Source organism: Hippoglossus hippoglossus, chromosome 3, assembly GCF_009819705.1.
Source record: "Hippoglossus hippoglossus isolate fHipHip1 chromosome 3, fHipHip1.pri, whole genome shotgun sequence".
NCBI lineage: Eukaryota > Metazoa > Chordata > Actinopteri > Pleuronectiformes > Pleuronectidae > Hippoglossus > Hippoglossus hippoglossus.
Genome location: NC_047153.1, coordinates 28,664,044 through 28,683,699, shown reverse-complemented (window position 1 = coordinate 28,683,699; position 19,656 = coordinate 28,664,044). Strand labels below are relative to the sequence as shown.

General features: G+C 41.0%; 1 protein-coding gene across 1 annotated transcript in view; it reads left to right on the top strand.

Annotated features, from left to right (window-relative positions):
* Positions 1 to 19,547: 19,547 nt before the first annotated feature.
* znf536 (zinc finger protein 536) overlaps positions 19,548 to 19,656 on the top strand; it is a 195,931-nt gene continuing 195,822 nt past the window's right edge. The window contains 1 exon segment of the mRNA XM_034578747.1: positions 19,548 to 19,656. This exon segment is cut by the window's right edge and continues 270 nt beyond it. The gene's annotated coding sequence lies outside the window, so the exon portion shown is untranslated.

The following is a 19,656-nucleotide window of genomic DNA, read 5'->3' as shown; positions in this document are numbered from 1 at the left end:
GGGACGAAAGGTGAACCGCCCAGGTTTCTCTCTCACACACACACACACACACACACACACACACACACACACACACACACACACACACACACACACACACACACACACACGCACACACACACACACAAATAACACACAGTCAAGGCTCCATGATATCAGAAGACTTTACAATGACTCACATTCATTTTAAGCAGACTTAGTGGAACCCTAGCCACCCTTGTCCTAACCTTAACTAAAATATGTCTTTATTCTTCTATTCTATACGTCTGCTATTATTTATGTTGTAGAGACTTGGTTTAAGTTACCATTAGCAACTCTGCACAATATATGTGTGTTAATATATTTATGTCCTCAAAACATGAGTAATACCTGGACCACACACACACACACACACACACACACACACACACACACACACACACACACACACACACACACACATCTATATTCTGTCATAAAAGGAACTGTGCACACACATACAGATTGTGTGTCAGGAGAATAAAAGTGTGTCATTATGGCCTATACTTAACATACAGATTCACATTCATCATCAACTGAGTGTCTTGGAAAGGGAGGGGCCCAGGGCATTAAATCTCCACGGAAGACAAAGAGAAAAAGAATTGACTTTATCGTCTTAAGGACATTTGTAATACACACCAAATCTTCACCAGTAATGTAATATTCTTTGAAAAGGACACTTCTCTCCAGGGCACAGGAACTTGAGATCCATAACTTTAACCCCTGATGTTGTCACACTGGAGCACATTTTTGATTCAGCACATTTTTTGTCTGATTTCCCATCGCTGTAGGTCTGGAGGTCTTCCTGTGGATGATATTTCTAATGTTGCTCTGACTCTGTGCAACTTTGTCAAAAACATTTCCAACTGTCCAAGCAACTGACAAAAGTTTTACATCTCATGTGTAGAACATTGCACTGAAGCAGGTGAGTGAGTGTATAAAGCAGTGCACTCAAACGGAGTATGACATGTGACATAACATCTGCCTGTGATTTTTTTCTGTGGAGGCCCACATGTTTATTTGGAGTAGTCATGTCAAGATGTGCCACTGTCCCATTACACTTGAATGTCGTTTTTAGAATTTCCTAAAAGGACCAATGAAGAATTTGAGTCAATAGTCTTATGAACAGCTCTGTGACACTGTACAAGACAGTGGCTATTTGGACTAAATGCTAACATTAGCATGCTAACGTACTCACAGTGACATTACCAACACGGTGATATGAAGAATGAATTAGCACTTAACAGAAAGTACAGCTGTGTCAGATGGGAAGGTCATTATTATTGCAGGTATTCAATCATAACCCAAGTTATTGGATTATTTAATATTTTGAGTTGATAATAGTGCTAGATAAAAAAAATATTGATATGAATGTTGGTACTAAATTAAATAACAATACGTTCAAAAGAAGTTGAACATTTTCTCCCAAAACCTCCATGTCGACCTGGTGGCACTGCAGTTTAATGAAGTCAATGTACGATCAATGATTTGTTACTTGAATGTCCAAAAACATGACTTGAGACTTGAAGGCAAAAATCGGAGATGACTTGACCCATAAATATTGAAAAATACAATATTGTGCGTAGTTTTACCTTTTGGAACTGTGCCAAACTGTCATGAATTATTAATAACACAACCAGGATGTGCGCCACGTTTGCACACTTTGCAGCTGCTGGCACCAGAATAAAATGGAGAAATTACTCTTTCACTAAAAAATTATTTAGTCCATGCACATAAATGAATATATAATATATATAAATATATCCAGCATCTCACCCATTTAACTCCCTGCAGCTGTGCAAATGATTCTGACACATGCATTACTGTATTATGTGCTGGTTCCTGCTTTGAGTCAATAAAGTAGTTTATTTTCTTGTTTGTACTTATTTGAGGTACTTTCACCTGTATTTGAGCAGTTTGTCCCAGTGTCAGTGAACGGCCATCTTCGCATGTCTCCACAGATGTTGGGCTCACAAGTCTGTTGTTTGGCTGGGACACTCAAGGACAATCAGAGACTTGTCCTGAAGCCACTCTACTGTTGTCTTGGCTACGTGTTGAACTTCCACAGGTTGTGTGAACTCTCTGTATTTGGCTGCATTCGCCCTACCTTCAATTCTTAAAGCCAGGTGATGAGCAGTGCGAGCTGGTCACAGACTTAGTGTGTGGAGCCCTGAACCAAATAATGCAAGATTTGTCTCTTTAGATCAGTGAATTATTTTCTTTAGCTCTCAGAGTCCTTTAAATGCTGTCAAATACTGTCAAACTCCAGCCGGCTGTCACATCTTACTCAAAGTGTCTTCTGTCTAGTCATTCTGTCGTAAAGACTTGATTGATGGAGAGATGCTGAGATGCCCGTCCCTCCAGCAGGCTTCTCCATCTCTGCAGAGAACTTCTGAAGCTCTGACTGTTGGTTCTTGGTCACAGCCCTGACGCAGGCCATTCTTGTTTCTCGGTTTATCCAAACAGCCAGCTCTAAGAAGAGAGCTAAATGATTCCAAACTTTTTTTTCATAATTATTGAGGCCACTGTGTTCTCAGAACATGTAAAGCTTTAGATTTATTTTGCAACAATTTTAAGGAGATTTGAAGAGAGTTTCTGGGACATCGTGACTCTGTTTTTGTTCCAAGTGTATTATGAGACCTTATATAGATGGGGTTAGGGTTAAATAAACTAAACAGGTGACACTGAAGTCTCACAGCGAATGTTCTGAATACGTTTGTAAATGTAAGAATTGTATTTTCTTTGTTTTAGCATGTTTACACTTTTGCATTGTAAGTTATTCTGTATTCTTTGAGGCTAAAATGACATATCTATATATTTAAGATTGAGGCTACATCCATACTCATACGTTTATATTTGAAAACAGTGTTTTTCAATTTGAAACAATCTCACACAAATGTTTTGGCTCCGCATCGGTTTGAATCCCCATCCATACTAACAATCAGAAAATGCATATCATGTGACCACTGTGCGTACTCTGGGTAAGCTCATGTTGGTGTAAACAGGTAGTCCGGCTGGACTTGGAAAGTGCCGCAGATTACTTGAATAACACAACAGCTGTTAGCAAAGACAACATGGTCAGCAACGCTTGCAATCGATTATTCAGGTCGTGTTCTACACTGGTAGCCGAGGCTAATGTCAGTTGTTTTCTCCTGGAAGGGGATCATCAACAAATCAGTGAAGGTTATAATGATCAAAAAGACCCAATCATAAAGCGGTTGTGATTGTTTACGTCATTTTTTTCAAACATCTCAGGTTCTACCCGTCCAGACTAAAACAGTGCACCAGAGTTTTCAAACTAAAATGGCACCATCAGCATTTCCAAACTCCAGAGTAGTGTGGATGCCAAGCATATCCATAGCAGAGGTGTTTTCAAATGAAAGGCTAGTATAATGGATATAAAATAAATGTTCAACACAATCTAAGTGTGAAAAAGGTTAATGGCTCTGAATCCTGTGTGAAATGACTGTATGAATCTAAATTTATACTTTGAACTGTGGAGATGTACAGACACAGCAAATCAGAAGACACAAGCAAAAGGGCAAAACAGCCCAAACATAATATCATCCCACTAACTAAGTCCACTTACACACACAAAAGAAAGTAAACCAAACAAAGAAGACAAAAATGGGTCTCAGGGTGATGAGAGCTGTGCCCTTTATAAAACAGAAAATATGTAAAATATGTATTCTCTCTATCTGATTCTTACTTTGAGTTGCACATTCTTACATGAACACAAAACTAAAATGGTTGAGTGGTTGTTCCCCACCAACAATTTATCTATGTGTGTTTATGTCTTTGCTCTTTTCACTGCTTTTAAATGGTGGCTCAGCTTGAAATAAAAAAGTGATGTCACCTTCTTGAATCAGGATTTAGTTCACCACACAGTCCACATGTAGCAAATTAAGTGAAATAGTGAGCGAGTAACACCTAAACATGTGTGTGGCTCAAAGTTTTGTTCTGAAGAAACACATAAGAGCCACGTTTTGAGGGGCTTTAGGGCCTGACATGAATTACAGTAAAATGACAACTAATGGTAAAAGTGTCAAAGCTTGTTCTGACTGACCGCACTCACACTGCGTGCCGTGTGCATAAAGACTGCCGTCACAGCCTCCTCCTGGCTGCACCTCCCTGGTCTCGATCCAAGATTTTTTTTGTCTTCTCAGTGTCATTGTCGTCTGAACAAGATCAAGTGTACAAATGGAAGAAACAGTGCACATTTCCAGACAGCCTCTCCTCGAAGCCATTTATATACCCTACACGTGAGTAGCAAAGGAAGTGGCCGTGTGAACAATAAAAGAGAGTTCAAACTTTCATTACTTTCTTACCTTTGCCTATAGCTGGATTCCCCTCTGATCCCCTGGCTGGTTTAAGATAAAGCATTCTGAGACCTTCATTCTAAAAAACATGTTTAACGAATTTGTTTTATTATTGTTTAAAGGAAATGTAAGCAGATAAATCCTGGAAAATGAAGCTGAATTCTGCCACTGTGCTCACATTGCCAGTCATGGATCCGTTTCAGACAGTTGCAAACTGCAGTCACACATCTTATCCAAGATTATTATGGAAATTCTGTTTTAGTGTAGATGTTCATTATACCAAAGCACTAAAGCCACTGTCTTTCTCTCACTCTAATAAGGCTAACAAAGCAGGGGCCCACTTACCTCAGGTTTCCTTTTCTTCTTTCCTCTGTCTCGTGCTCACGTTTGCCCCCACTCCCCCCTTGTGCACCGAGTCACTTTCACAACTTTCATTACCTCTCTGAGGGCAGGCTGTGCTAGCTGGCAGGGGAGATGGTATATATCTCCTAACTATAACCCGTCATCCCCAGAGTGTGGAGGTCAATGAGATTAACCTATAGCTCCTTTTTTCCCTTCATTATGCACTCCAAATTACACCCACTTACAGACAAGAGGAAGAAAGAGGGAATCATATATGAGCTGATATCTATTTAAAATCTAATCCCTTTGGGTGAACTGTTCAGCCTTTCCATTTCTCTTATGTTTCTGCCTATTGCCTCAGGGCTCTGCTGTGCTGTGGTGCGCTGCGGCGCCGTTCAGGAAGGTGCTATAACCTCGCCCCTGTTCATGTTAACTTTAGATTCATCTGTACTAACATAGGAGACACTTAAGATTGTAACTTCCAATTTTCTGTTGTTGTTGCTCGGTTAAAAATGACAGACCTGTTCCACGTTTTCCAAGAAGCTCACCACCCAGCTTGCACTGATTATTTACTGTGGGTTTCAATGGTTGTACCTTGAGGAACATCATCTCCTTCTAAAAGAGAGATTATCAGTTTCCTGGTGCCCCCTTTTTCTTACTCAATTCACCATCGTTAAGTGATTTTGTGATCACCAAATAACTTGATAGAAATGCCTGTATTTTGATTAAAGAGATGTGTGAAAGGAGGCGTTCATGACATCATTTTCTCTCCTTGTAGCTGAGTTTTGAATCCGGAGAACATGTTTTGTTCCCAAGACATTTTGTTATTGTATTCCTTGTACATGATCTATTGTATGCAGTACATCTGAATCCATATAAGAATAATCTTTGTCATTGAGTTTCACAAATATATATGAAGTGGTTGGACAATAAGGTAAACACAAGTTATAAACACGGTTTGTCAAGCAGGACTTTGATACGTGAGTTTTCAAAGCAACATGTGGAGTTCTGACCAAACCATCCGTACCCAAACTCTGAGCTTCCTTGGCCCTTTGGAATTGAAACAGTGTGTATGAATGGCTCCAGTTCAGGCAAAGAGAATGCACCTGACCACAGTTTAGACATCCGCGACAAAGGTTTTGAATACTTTTGTAATTAGAGGTTTCTGTTCACTTTGTCATTATGTGTCATTGACTGTAGATTGATGGGAACAATTGGGGATTTTATTCATTCATTCAATAAAAAACACAACACAATAAAGTGTGCAAATTAAATTGACTAAAACCAACATGGGCTTTTTACCTCAGGACTAAGACAACATCTAAAAATAGCTGACAAATTTAACAAGATCTGCCCCAGTGGCCAAAAAAACTTTTTAATAACCATTTTTTCCCCAGCAATATCCATTCTCTGTATTTGCATCCTATAATTGCCTCTTTACATTGTAGTTTTAATTGTTCATGCTGGAGTAACTTGGAGGACAGAATCAGCACAAGCACACATACTGTATACTGTAATGTAAAGGACAAGAGTCAGTCTTGACAAATATTCTTTCATGTTATTTAATAAAACAACTTGACAGGATGTCATTTTAAAGTTTCTCTTTTTTCTTTTTTAGTTTGTTCTGGAAACAGACAGATTCAAGTTTCTTATATTATCATAGGGACAGGCTGGTGGAACTAATCTCAGTACATATAGGTCAGCGATAACAATGCACCACAAATTGGGTGTAGTAGGTGCAAAAAAACAAACAAACAGTACACATGTTCACTTATCCAGTGCTTGTTTATGTAGTAACTGTATGGCTTTGAGGAAGTAGCTTCACTTAAGCCATTCTGTCCTGCATCTTCTCCTAGAGGGGACATGCTGAAAATGACAGTGAGCTGAGTGGAGAGCTTCATCAGTGACCTTGACTGCTCATGAGAGGGTGCGTTGTATGAGTATTTTTGAGTTTAGTCCTTTAGTAGTTTGAAGCCTGTGATATTTGACGCTGTGGTGATAACTATATCTATTTTCTTCATTGTATGCTTAGATGTGTTTCCATGCCAGATAGTAATTAAGTGACAGGATGCTCTGGATTATAGCTGTGTAAAATTGGACCAGTAGATACGGCCCATCCGTGTTTTTTCAGTTGTCTCAGGAAGTGCAGCCTCTGTTGGGCTTTTTGCGTTTAATGTTTGCCCTCATGGTCCCATTTCAGATTATTGCTGGTGTGTGTGCCAAGGAACTTAAAGGAGACGGCTGTAACTGGTTGGTTGTTGATGAGGATATGTGCTTTAATCTTCTGAAGTTGATGATCATTTCATAATCTGTTTATTTTGTTGTCCTTTCAGGACCAGGTTATTTCTCCATGCACCAGACAACTGACCTTTGACCTTTGGTTTGTCATCTGTTTATTACCCCTGCCAGAATTATGTAAAAACTGCTGGATGGAAACCTGGTGGAAGGATGTGGTATGGGTCAGGAAAGACACCAATACATTTTGGTGCAGATCTGAATCAGGGGGCGGATCCAGGATTTATTTAAACTTTCTTTAACATGGCGAGATAGGGGAATTTACGTTGATTTTTTTCAGAGAATAATTCATGGATTTGATGAAAAAGTCAGACGTGTTTAGGGGAGTGAGCTTTTTGAGTGTGTGCAGATCCAAATGAAAATCTGGGATTAGTGAATTTAAATGTGGTTTCATAACTGTTGGGCCTTGCTGGAGGTATGTACTCTCTGAGTGCCATTGTCATTGTGAACATGTAACCCACAATTGGCACAGTTACAGATGTTCTCTAAATGTATCACCCGAGACAACATGTGGTTTGCAGAAGATCCTTGAATGCATCGTGTGGACACTGATGGACAGACACAGAGTCACTGCAGAGCAGCAGCTCACACATGTCTGTCACAACAGAGTTTCCTGGAGCTGAGGTGCAAGTGACTGAAGCTGGCGGTACTGTCACAGGAAGGAAACCGCTCAACTTCCGGGAAGCTGTGAGACAGACGTTACCAGAAGGAGAAACTCTGAGGGGCGTTTCCTCTCAATGTCTCCCAGGGGTTGTCCTGGTGAGTTAGCTGATGGAGTTAGCTAACTTTTAGCTAGCTGGTGGAGTTTGCTAAGTAGCATTAAAATGTAGTGATAAAAGAGCTCATTTTATTTCAGGAATGTCATAGAGACCAGTCGGGACAGTATGTATGATATAACATGTATATACTGAATATACTGACCTGCTGCTGCTGCACTTTTATTTGCTAGGCAAAGCTAAATGCTAAATTTATAGCTGCTGCTATGTGCTTCAAGCAAGTGAAGTGTACAGTGCATGCTATTTTGGCATTGAGAAACAAATACTGAAAAGACAGTGGAGACAGTGAAGTTCATTCATGTTTATCATACTAGATGTAATGCATTTAAAATCTAGTACGAAGTGAAAAGAGTCATGCAAATTATAATAACTTTGCTGCACTGCACATTTGTTTGCAGGCTGTTTTTCTCTTCTCTACAGTGAGCTGTATCGCCTGCTGTCAGGAGGATCATGGCTGCTTGTGGACGTCCTCATCTCGTGTGGACGCTGATGTGTGGACGCTTTGTGAGTCGGTAAGAAACAAATCACTTGGAATCGAAATGAGTTGAAATAAATCTTTTAATGATTTCTTAATTTATTTTAGTTTTCCCTGAGATCCCAGGTTGTTTTTTTTTAAAAGGACAAAATGCTAACATGAAAATAAATTACATAATGTATAATGTGTAACAAATATATATTTGATATCTTAAAAGGAATCCAAGACTCAAAATTAAACCCGATATTGTGAAGAAGGCATAGGGTAATTGATAACTTTACAGGACCTTTCAGAAAAAGGGTAAACTATAAACTTACAACCTTGAAGAACTCAAGGAACAAGACTGGTAACCATTTCCTTTGTGGAAACATTTAATTATTTTGTATGGTCATTGATCTAGTTTCAGTTTATCCTAATCGCTTTGGTTGTAAATTATTTAATTTTACTTACGACTTAGCAAAACTATTGCAAATATATGTATTCCTATTTTATGAGTCAATGGTTGTGCGTTCGGTGTGTAATGTGTGGGCTGAAGGTCAAAATGTTTATAGAGTCTGCTACCACCAATCTCCTTGTGGATCCAAGATAACCTATAACCAAACAACTTTTAACTTTGCCGGTCAAATGCCAGACATTGATAACTAAAATACTCGACCCGGGATCAGTGGCATAGATTCCTCAGGGGAAGATTATCCCTCTATAAGGTTTCAGACATTACAAATTGAAGTCTGGGAATTGTATTTTAAAATGCAGTTGCAATAACCATGCTAGCAACCACAGTTTACAGCAGATCAACCAAAACTGGAAACTTAAAATACATTTTACACTAATGAATATTTCCTACCATAATTGTGTACAAACTTGATCAAGTGGACCTTAATTGTGAGCTGTGGTATACTGCGTACCACGACCTAAATTGACCCTGTCGTTTTAATTATGTTAGGCCTTATCTATTCTTCCTCTACCCTGAAAGTTCATGGGCCTATTGTAATTTTTTCTCACTGACCAGATATCTTGTCCTCGATCAGTCATTGCTAAACTTGCAGGCAATTTCCCCATAGCTTTTATGAGCAACGCTTGTAGACAAGAGGCCTCCCCAACAACATGTAATTAGTATTAGCAATACAGTTAAGAGATCAACCCCGATCAGTGGCTGCCATAGAACAAGAGGAAGTGATGTTGAATATTATCTTAACAGTAGTGGTGAGGGGCAAATTTGTTTTGTCTGTGAGCACATCTGAGGTTTATCAGCTGGAGGACGGTGTGAATGATAGAGCATCATTGTGGTGGGTGTGACGGAGTAGGCAGCAACCCGTCTCATGTAACTTCCTGGTTATGAATAGCCTCTGTGGAAAGGTCAATGCCATGACAACCCTGTGATGGATGTCACCAACGTCCAATTAAATTCTTCTAAAAAAGGCGCCTCGGAGGCTCTTGTGTGTGCTTATTAAATATAAAACAGCTAAATCAAAAGTCTGACGGCCTGCTTCGCTGTGTCTAATGCCCACTAGGACAACCAAGAGCATTTTTTATTCCTCAATTATCCATGTTTTTGATGAGGGGGTCAATAAGGGGAAGAGCACTCGTTATGAATGTTTGGAACTAAGCACAAAGGTCACAACACAGAAACACACAGAAACACACATCTTTTTAGACATTTCAAACTTTTTTTTCTCCCCCCTCGCTCTCTCTCTCTTTAGATAAAGAGAAAAGAGCAATGAACAATAGTCCCGTGTTTTCAGGAATGCAAATATTTGTCGCTAGGTTGTTGAAGCTTTCTTCTCGGATTTACCCCTCTTTCTCGCTTGGGCTCCCTCTCTTACATACACACACACACACACACACACTCATGTAAACACACAAGCCGCTTTGAGGAAACTAGGACAGACAGTCAAGCCATGAATAAGAGGATGCACGTTTTAATTTGTGTATTATTTGGGCCTTTGAAAATTACAGCACATGTGGATGTGCGTACACCGTAGACACGTACATGCCCGCACGCTCGAATCAGCCATCCAGCCTCCGTTTCCTTCCTCGAGTCCAACAGTTAAAGTCCTTTCACTTTTTATGCCTACCTTTGGTTGAACTTATGCTTCTCTTTTTTTCCCCCCACGTCTTGTGTATCCACTCTGAAATTATAGATGGGGATAATAATAATAATGTCATTTTGTACCAGAATCTTAGTCATTACCTGCAGTAAAGTGCTTCTAATTGATACCACCAGAGAGATAATGATTGCAATGCCCTCCAGGAACATATTATTGCAATATTAACCTTTGTATATACTTTTATGCAGAAGACTCTGGCACATTAAAGGATCTCTAAATCTTACTTGTGTGGTGTAATGCCATTACAAAAGAATGGATACTCGGAGGTGTGCCCTTTTACTGATTAAGTGTGTCCAGGGGTTTTCAGCCATCTTCAGGAGATGGATGGCATGGAAGTGCAATTTCCAGTGTATCTCTCTTCTCTTATTGGCTAAAGCTTTCTTTCGTTCACATTTATCCCTTTATAGCTGTGCGTTGTAATTAGAGTTTTTAGAATTTCTGAGCATGTGTGCATGAGCATCCAAGTGTTTTTGTATGTTTATTATTTAGGTATAGGATTGGCTATTTGCATGTCACCATATCTTGTGGTTGCATGTGTCTGACTGTCATATCTGCCCGGCCATAAGTGTGCACATTGCTGTGTGCATCCCTGATGTTTGACCGGCTGCTGTGGCACACTCAGCTAAACCACAGCCCACACCCCCACCCCAAAACAAGACAGTATCCAAACCAGCGGCTATTTTTGGACACAGTGTCTCCACCACGATAATTGGCCCACACTGGGGCCATGATCCTCACCATCAACTGCAATCCAACATTCCTTTCTTAATATTTTTGCATGGAGTTGTTTTGTATGTATGTGAAATTTGCCAAAGAGAAGGAACGTGTTTGCAGTTTGATTGCTCAGTAAACTATGATTTATAGCTGTTTGACCTGATGTCTTAAAAAAGCACAAAGGGCAGCAGCAGCAGTAAACTGATTTGTAAAATAAAATCCTATGAGAAGATAGCAAGACCTTTTGGTTAAGAAACATTTCCGCAGCAATGACCAGAGTACTGCTGACAGAGGGTAAGCGAAAACAAATTAATTCAGTGAGGACTGCTGTTATGTGTGTGTGTGTGTGTGTGTGTGTGTGTGTGCCTCGTTGCGTGTGTCTAACTCATGACACAGTCCAAAACAGCTTCTTAAGACCTGGTGACACAGGACAGGAAATTGGGATATCTGAATATGCTGGAGACCTCTTGGCTCGGTCCCACACAGGCCCCTACCCCCACACTCCACCCAACTGCAATGGCAGGCTTCTGCCTCAAGTGGGCATGGTATAGAGAACAGGTCTGACCCTTGGAGGATCATAGTGATGCAGCCCTGGTGGAAGTGCTTATTTTTTTGAGTTGACCAGATGCATGTTGAGGTAGTTGAATGTGAAGACATTAATATAATCGAGAGGTCACTAGATTCATGCAATGTGAATGAAAATGCAATTTGAAGCATTTTGTTATCAAGAGAAAGTAGATAGTGTTTACAGTTGTTGAATAGAAGAACGATTGCAACAGTTTTCTCAGCAAGTGCCCCAAAACAATAATAATAATTAATAATCCCTCTGAAAATTGGTGCAGTGTGTGTGCTGCCTTCAGACTGCATTGTGGTTTGTCCTTGATAGGACATGTTAGGATGACAGTGGTGTGTTGTTGACGATGTGGATATTGAACATAGAGTAATATTACTATAGGTTCACCTCTTAGAAGAAGTCTCATTAATGTGACCACCTGTTTGTACCAAATAGCCATGCTGCGTTCACACCAAACATGAAGCGGAATTTCGGGTTGTGTTACTCACGCAAGGATCATTTGTTTTAAGTAACGCAAGTTCTCTCCTGGAAAAGACTATTGAACGACTATTGGCTTAAGTAACTACAATTTCTGTGTTGTACCCTTTTGTGGAAACGTTGGAGAAGCCAGAACCATTGTGTGTGGGTCCACAAGACCATTCGGAGGGGCACACAGCTCATGGAATTTCAACGTCTTCTCCAGGAGCTGCGTGTGGATGAGTGTCATTTCCAGAATTCCGGCATTTCCAGGCTAACCAGTGGCCAGATTGATTATTCAAGTTCAAATATTTTAACTCAAGTGGGTGAAGCTTATTTGCATTGAATTTGTAATCTCACTGAGTGAAAAATTGCTTCGCATTTGGTGTGAAGCAGCATTAACCACTAGCTGGTGTACATGTGCAAGCATTTTTCAGCTTGAAAAGCCGTATAGTTCCTTTTACAGTCGGCCTCCTTTGGGTCCAGGTCCGGTGGAGTCCTCTGGGCTTTTGCCTGAGTACTGTTGCTTTTTTCCTAAGCATTACCATTGTTATGTCAGTGACATGGTTGAGGGTACACCAGCTGTATTTATTATGTTGTGGGTTTTACCACTGTGTGCTTTTGCCAGCGTCAATCATCTTCAGTTCATTCGAACACATGTACCTGCTTCTTATTTCCAAGGGTAGGAGATGGCCTGGAAAGATAGATAGTTGGGCAGGAATTTTTTTGTGTTTAGTATTCATCTCATAGTTGTAACACAAGGCCCACTTGTCCTTGACTGCTTGTTACAAATAACCCACATAATTCCCACAGGCTCAGAGATAATTCACTGATAATTTAAGGCACTGGTACTGTGTTGCATTTTCTCTCACACACACACAAAAATCAGCACATTCCTTTGTTGTTTTCTCATTGTTTCCCTGCTGCTCCTGAGCTGACACTAACCTAGTAAAGCGTCTCTTTTGTTCCGGGTAACGGGAGACTGTTGCTGAAGTGTATACAGAGGTTAGTGCGACTGAGCCCTTTTGTGGTGTGGCAGCACCTTGCACTTTATCTGCCGTTTAGCTTCTCTTTTCACTGCAGCGCCACATTATCTGCTGATTTAAGGAAGTGCTGCTGAATCAGGTCAAGGTGGTGCTGGCAATTGTCAGGAAGGTACAAAGGGCTTCGAGTGCCAACACTCAGTGGCAAGCTTAAAAAAAAAGATTACATTTTCTCTGATACTAAAAATCAGGCCGTGTATAAATGTAGCAGTGAATGTTCTCGCGTAATGCAGTTTCTCAGGACCTACAGTGGAGGAATATTTTTGAATCGGGGCACCATAAAGAGATTAATTTTTGTGGTAGTCTTCCCTACAGGGAGTCAGTGTAATCCTACAGAGCATTAGAGGAAAGGAGACAAGAAAGAAGAAGAATGGACAAGGCAGAAGTGTTGAGATGAGGGAAGGGAAACGGAAAGCAAAGAAGAAGCAAGGAAAGGGGGAGAGAGTGGGAGAGCATGGGGAACACTGGGGGAGAGGAGTAATCACGTGTGTCCGGCGGAGGTCACCACTGGTCTGCAGGTTCTAATTATGTGCTAATAGCCACTGAGGAGGTCATTTGGAGCCATTAGCCAGCGCCTGTAGGTAGTTAACGGCCCACAGCATAACCCAGCCTCCTTAATGTTCCCTGTGAGGCCGTTAGCGCTCTGTCACCAGCCAGCTAGCTGCCTCGTTACTGCGATTAGAAACCAATTGATAGGTAATAGTAAAATATGATAGCACACTATCCAGGAAATATGGACTCTGGTGGAAAGGTGAGAGGACAGGAGATGGCGAATGGTTGTGCGTGAGAGCTTGTCTGTTCTGGAAGTGAAAAGCAGACTTGAGGGTGACAACTGACTGACAAACAGGTCGACAAGTTGTGTCAAACGTGGGAAACCCCCAGATGATCAGGATTTGTTTGAATGGGTTAATGTTACGGCTGCTTTGATATGGTTTTATTTTTCAGGAATCCAGAGAAGCAGCACTTACTTACTCACATGTGTAGTGCTGTAACGTTTAGCCCCAGTTTGTGCTGACCAAGTGTTGGTGTCATGTTTGAGTTGCAGAGTTGGGCATCAGATGTCCTAGAGAGTATATACGGTGATTAAAAAAAAACAACAGCCAGAAACTCTCCTGGGAATTTTCAAGTCTTCAAGGTCTCTCAGAATCTAGATTTAAGATGTTGCTGTGAGCGTTTAAATCCATCACCCTGCTTTGTTCGACACATGTTGTTTTAAAGAAATATATAAAGTATTGGAAACTAACCACAATGTCTACCAATGTAGGCCTATTACTAAAAGGTTTAGTTTCAGCATAAGTTTGGCACACAAACTGAGCAAGGACTTATGTCGTCTCTTGCTCCCATCTTTGTTCGGATTTGGAAATACATCTGTAACTTGAGAAAGGGAATAAAAGTTTTTTTTTGTTTACCAGAGGGAAGTTTTTTTCATCCAGATGGTAAGGACAGGCTGTGGATTGTGGGAATACCTTCAGAACAGCAGTGACTGTTATAAGGTGACCTTCTGGATTTTTCAAAGATTTCAACAATCAGATGCTGCGTGCTGTCACTCGAATGTAATGGTAACACATGAGGCCCAATCTGGGGTTAAGTAAAGATTTATGGTATGAACTCATGCATCACCACACACACACACCCACACAAACACACACACACACACACACACACACACACACACACACACACACACACACACACACACACACACACACACAGCAGTTCGTTTTCCCTTATGAAAAAGAAATCAAATCAGTATCAAAACAAGGATATTCTAGACCTACTACGCAGAACATTGTTCTTAATCAATTAGAGTCAGATGTTTTCATTTAGATATATTTTGTTTCTGCTCTGGGCGAACTTCTATTCATATGATTTAAATTAAAATCACACTGGTTATCAGTCATTGGCCGTATACTTCCTGCTCCTCCGCATTCATCAAGCCTGGACAAGTTAGATCTTGAGTATACTCTCTGTCCTGGCAAATAAAGAAATGCAGGGCTCCCTGAAGAATCGCAGATTTGTCCGTGATGAAATCTCCAGGCAGGGCTCTAAATATTTGCCTGTACTGTATTTGTGTGAGCATTTCATTAACAATCAGAGCTGACAAACACACACACTCTCTGACCCCAGTTGTCGGGAGAGAGCTTGGGACAGTAGTGTGTGTTTAGTGTGCATTTGTTGAAAACATAAATGCCTCACATGAAGGATTGATGTCACCAATAGAGGAGATGATTGCAGTGGAAATGAATCTGGTGTGGTGAACGTTTTCCATAGCCAGGATCCTGGCTCTTATTTAAGGCCCTGTCAGAACTTGAAAGTGTAATTGATATAAATTCTAAAGTTTAATTTTTAAAGTTTACAGTCACTGAGGGTTCAGGGCTTCAGATTGTTTAAAATTGCACTCACTCCCTTTTCATTAAAGCGGGACGGTCTGAAAACATTTGTTCATCAAAGGGTTGCTACAAATTAGACTTTGAGGACCTCAATTTGAAGTAAAGAAAAGCATTTCTTTTCCTCTGGGGGAAGCCAAACTTTCGTCTTGTTTGCATTTAAATATAAGCTGGGCACAATATCTGGCTTTAAAGATGCAGTCATTATAGACACAAACATGGAGACTCACACTACACTTGCCATTTGCACACACTCGCCCTCAACTACATAATTTTATAGTCCCCTCTAAAGTGGCGCATACAACACCATGAAAACATTGCTATCATGTTGCAACCGTGCACTTAGATTGTTGTGTCTACTCCCTATGAGCCAAAATGTGCAGTAAGGCCTCTGCCGGAACACACAGACATGTTGTAAATCTGGACCTGGTAAGGGTTAAAGAGAGACAGAAAGTCAGATAGAGATGGCCAGAGCAGTGGAATAACGTCTTAATCTATCTGAGAAGTGAACAGTGGCTGGTCTGTTTTTTGGAGCACGCTGTCTTGGATGACTCCCAAGCAGAGGGGCAGGGAGCGGAGCCATCTTCAGCTGCTAGTCACTAACATGGCAGTAATAAGGCAGTGATGACCCTCCCAGGACTGCCGGCCAACACTCCCCCTGCCTCCTGTCCCTTCAGCACAAACACAGGCCGTGCACTTGAACAGAAATGCAGCACAGCACTGAAATTCTTCCTCTGTGATATATTGACTTCCCTGCTCGCTCACCAACTCCCATTCATTTTAAATGAAATGCAATAATGCTCTGAAAAGCACAGCAAGATAATCAGTGACTTTAAACACTAGTTCTGCTTTTGCATTACACTTTAGACTCAAAATTTGAAAGAAAGTGAAATGTGTGGGATGAATTTATTCACTGACGTATAATCAATGAGAGCATGGAAGGAGTCATCAAGATTTATAAGCCCTAATGCAAATGTAGAAGTAAAACAGTACTCAGGGGTAACAGGAATAAATGTGATGCTGCTGCACCTGTTGCAGAAGCAAATTAATACGCTGCCAAACCATTTCCTATATATCTGCCTTTACAATGTCCATCACTCACATACTGTATAGTCCTCTATAAATAAAATAAAATTTAAAAGCATAAATGTGCTTTCTCATAATTAGCTTTCATGCAGGAGCCTAAAGGACTTTAGGAATTGGGCTTTCATTAAGTTTTCTTAACATGTTAAATGGCAGATAAAGCTTCACAAATAAATAAACATCATTCATTTGCATGACAATTATGCTGCAAATCATTTATATACCGTGTTTAATATAAGTATTTTTTTCTTAAATGCATTCATATTTGGCTTTTATCACCTTAAAAGCCCCTTCCTCATGCAGCTGAAATTGGTTTCACACTACTCACTCTGCATGCAATTAATTAAAGCCACTGAGATCTGTGTCAGCCTGTAAAAACACGGCTGGCCAACAGTTTTGTGTGACTGCTTATAGTATATGGTGGTGTGCCTGTGAGAGTGCAGCCCTCAGTGCGATGTATTGTTAGAAATTTGCATGCTTAAGTCCATATGGCAACTTCCTTTTGACCTGCTTTCCCATCCCCGATGCATTGTCAGGGCTGTCAGCCGATAAAGAATCACTTGACTTGCTATAACAAGTTCAAAAGGAGCTGATGACGCGCTGTTGATCCATGGAGAATCGGCAAAAGGAACACCCCTACTGCTTGCTGCTATCACTCCCATAGAGATAGCAATATTATTGATGGGGAATGGTTATGCTAATTTCTTTAGGGGAGGATTTTTTTTCTTTCCTTTTTTGTAAAATGCTCAAAAAAAGAAGGAAAGAAAAAAAAGAGAAATTCATATGCATCAAACTGAATTCCATACAACCATTTAAAGGAGCAGCATGAGAATCTGATTTTCATAGTGCATAATGAATGTGGAGTATCTTTAAAAGAGGGAGATATGTTTTGTCTGGGAAGGGGAAGAAAGCAGATATTTAGGCTATTAATGTCTCGCACAATGCCACGCGCGCGACCGCACGCACGCACTCACATACACAGACACACACACACACACACGCACGCACGCACGCACACATACACACACACACACACACACACAAAGGCTAGTGTGAGAACATCTTTCAAAAAGCACAACAATTTAAGTATCAATTATGTTAATTCAAAAATGGTGAAATACTTGTTCATGTTTCTGTTAATAATAATTCTGACTTTACATGGACAAAAAAAAGTTGGAACATTTCATCGCCAAGGAAGTTTTTTTTGAAAAAGTTCATAAAACGGGCTGCAATAAATGATTAATGTCATTAAAAACATTGTATCAATTAAAAATAGTAGATACATGCTGCAAGGTGCGGGTCTGTGTCACGCGGAGATGGAGTCTTTCTCTCTGACAGAGTGACCATTAACATGTGTCTGCCTCTCTCTCGCTCTCGCTCTCTCTCTCTCTGTGACACATGCAGCATGGCACAAGCGGCGTGGTGGCGGAGGGAGAGGATGATGATGGTGATGACGGGAGGAGGAGAGGGGGTTTACCCACAGGGCTGTCATGAATATGACCCCCAGATATTCCATTGTGGACCCATGTCCGGTTCTGAGCACATGTGATAGTATCTCAGTCTGTGGCATTAATGTGTCTCTCGGTTCGACATTTTGAATAATCGGGGCTGTCTGCCGTCATCCTGCCACTAGCTGTCAGCAGTCTGTCTGTCTGTCTGTCTGTCTCTTATCTCACTCCTCTTCTCCTGCTCTTACATTATAGAAAACAAGCTGCCCGTGCAAGAGAGCGCTTGATACTTTTTTTTTTTTTTTATTATTATCAAACCCTTCCCATAATTACCCCATAATCATTATATAATCCTGTAACAAAGCCTCTATTGAAGCCCTGCCTTTTGTCAACGCTGGGACACTGAATCTATAATTGCATTATTTAGTCTCTTCCACCCCCATATAGAAGCATTATATATCAAAACCATCCTGCAAGACAGATTTTAGTTGCAACAAAGACTTCGGCCTTTGCGGGACGTCTCCCCGTCGTATGTTTTTTTTTTTTAACTCATCGCAAAAAAAGTTGTGCCAACTTCAAGTTTAGAGCTCCTGTTGGAAATATCGGGAAGGGGTAAAAAAAAAGAAAAGAAAAAGTATTTGCTTCTTTTGCAGAGTTGGTGCTTTCCAAAATCTCCAGACAGCCGCGGAGAAACGCGTTCATTCACAAAGTGGACGAGCCGCATTACTGATGTACCATATTTTCAAATAATTATGTTCATTCCCTATTGCGCTCCCAGACAGAAAGAATAAACCGTCAATACACTGAGAGAGAGGAGCAAAAAAAAGGGGCAAAAGCGAGTTCCCGAGGAGAGGCTTTGCGTTTGTGTGCACGGGGATTGGCAACACAACGGGGCTTATTTACATTAAATACGCCACAAGGTTACAGTGCAGATAGATGAGCGTCATTTTTATCACTCATTACTTCTCTTAAGCGGTGGCTGACGCTCAGGACGCGCGGGAGGCATCACTCATTTATCCTGGAGTTTCCCCTTTAAAGCGACGAGAAGAGGATAAAGACCCGCAACAGTTCACTTCAGTGAAAGGTAACGCTTTCTACTTTTTGGAGTAAATGTGTGTCCTGGCTGTCTTTACGCAGAGCTTGTTAATCCAAGCCAATTCTTGAACGCGCGGTGGCTGAGCGGCGAGGCTGGCTCCGTGTGAACGCTTGTGTACAGTGTGTGTGCGGGGGGTACATTTTTGAAATAAAACAGTGTTTATGGTCAGGTTCAAGGTCAGAAACAAAGTAAGGGGATTGTGGGGATGGATTTTTCCGCCACCTCTCTCGTGGAGGTAGTGGGGGAAATGTAACATCCCGGGGATTATTTCTTTAAAGCAGGTTCTGTTCACCGCTGGGCTCCGCTGCTTTTTTTTCTGTCCCCGTCAACGGCGAATACCGCAAGACCCGGGCTGTGCGCAGCCAGTCAGCTCCGCTCTCTACAATGGAGTTCCCTGTTAACGGTACAATGCATTTCACCTACCAGATAGGGGGAGTTCAAGCTGAAGGGGATATGCTGATGCCTGGGGATCGGCATCAATGCAAACGTTTACTTTTAGTAGACAGCGACTGAGAGAGGGGC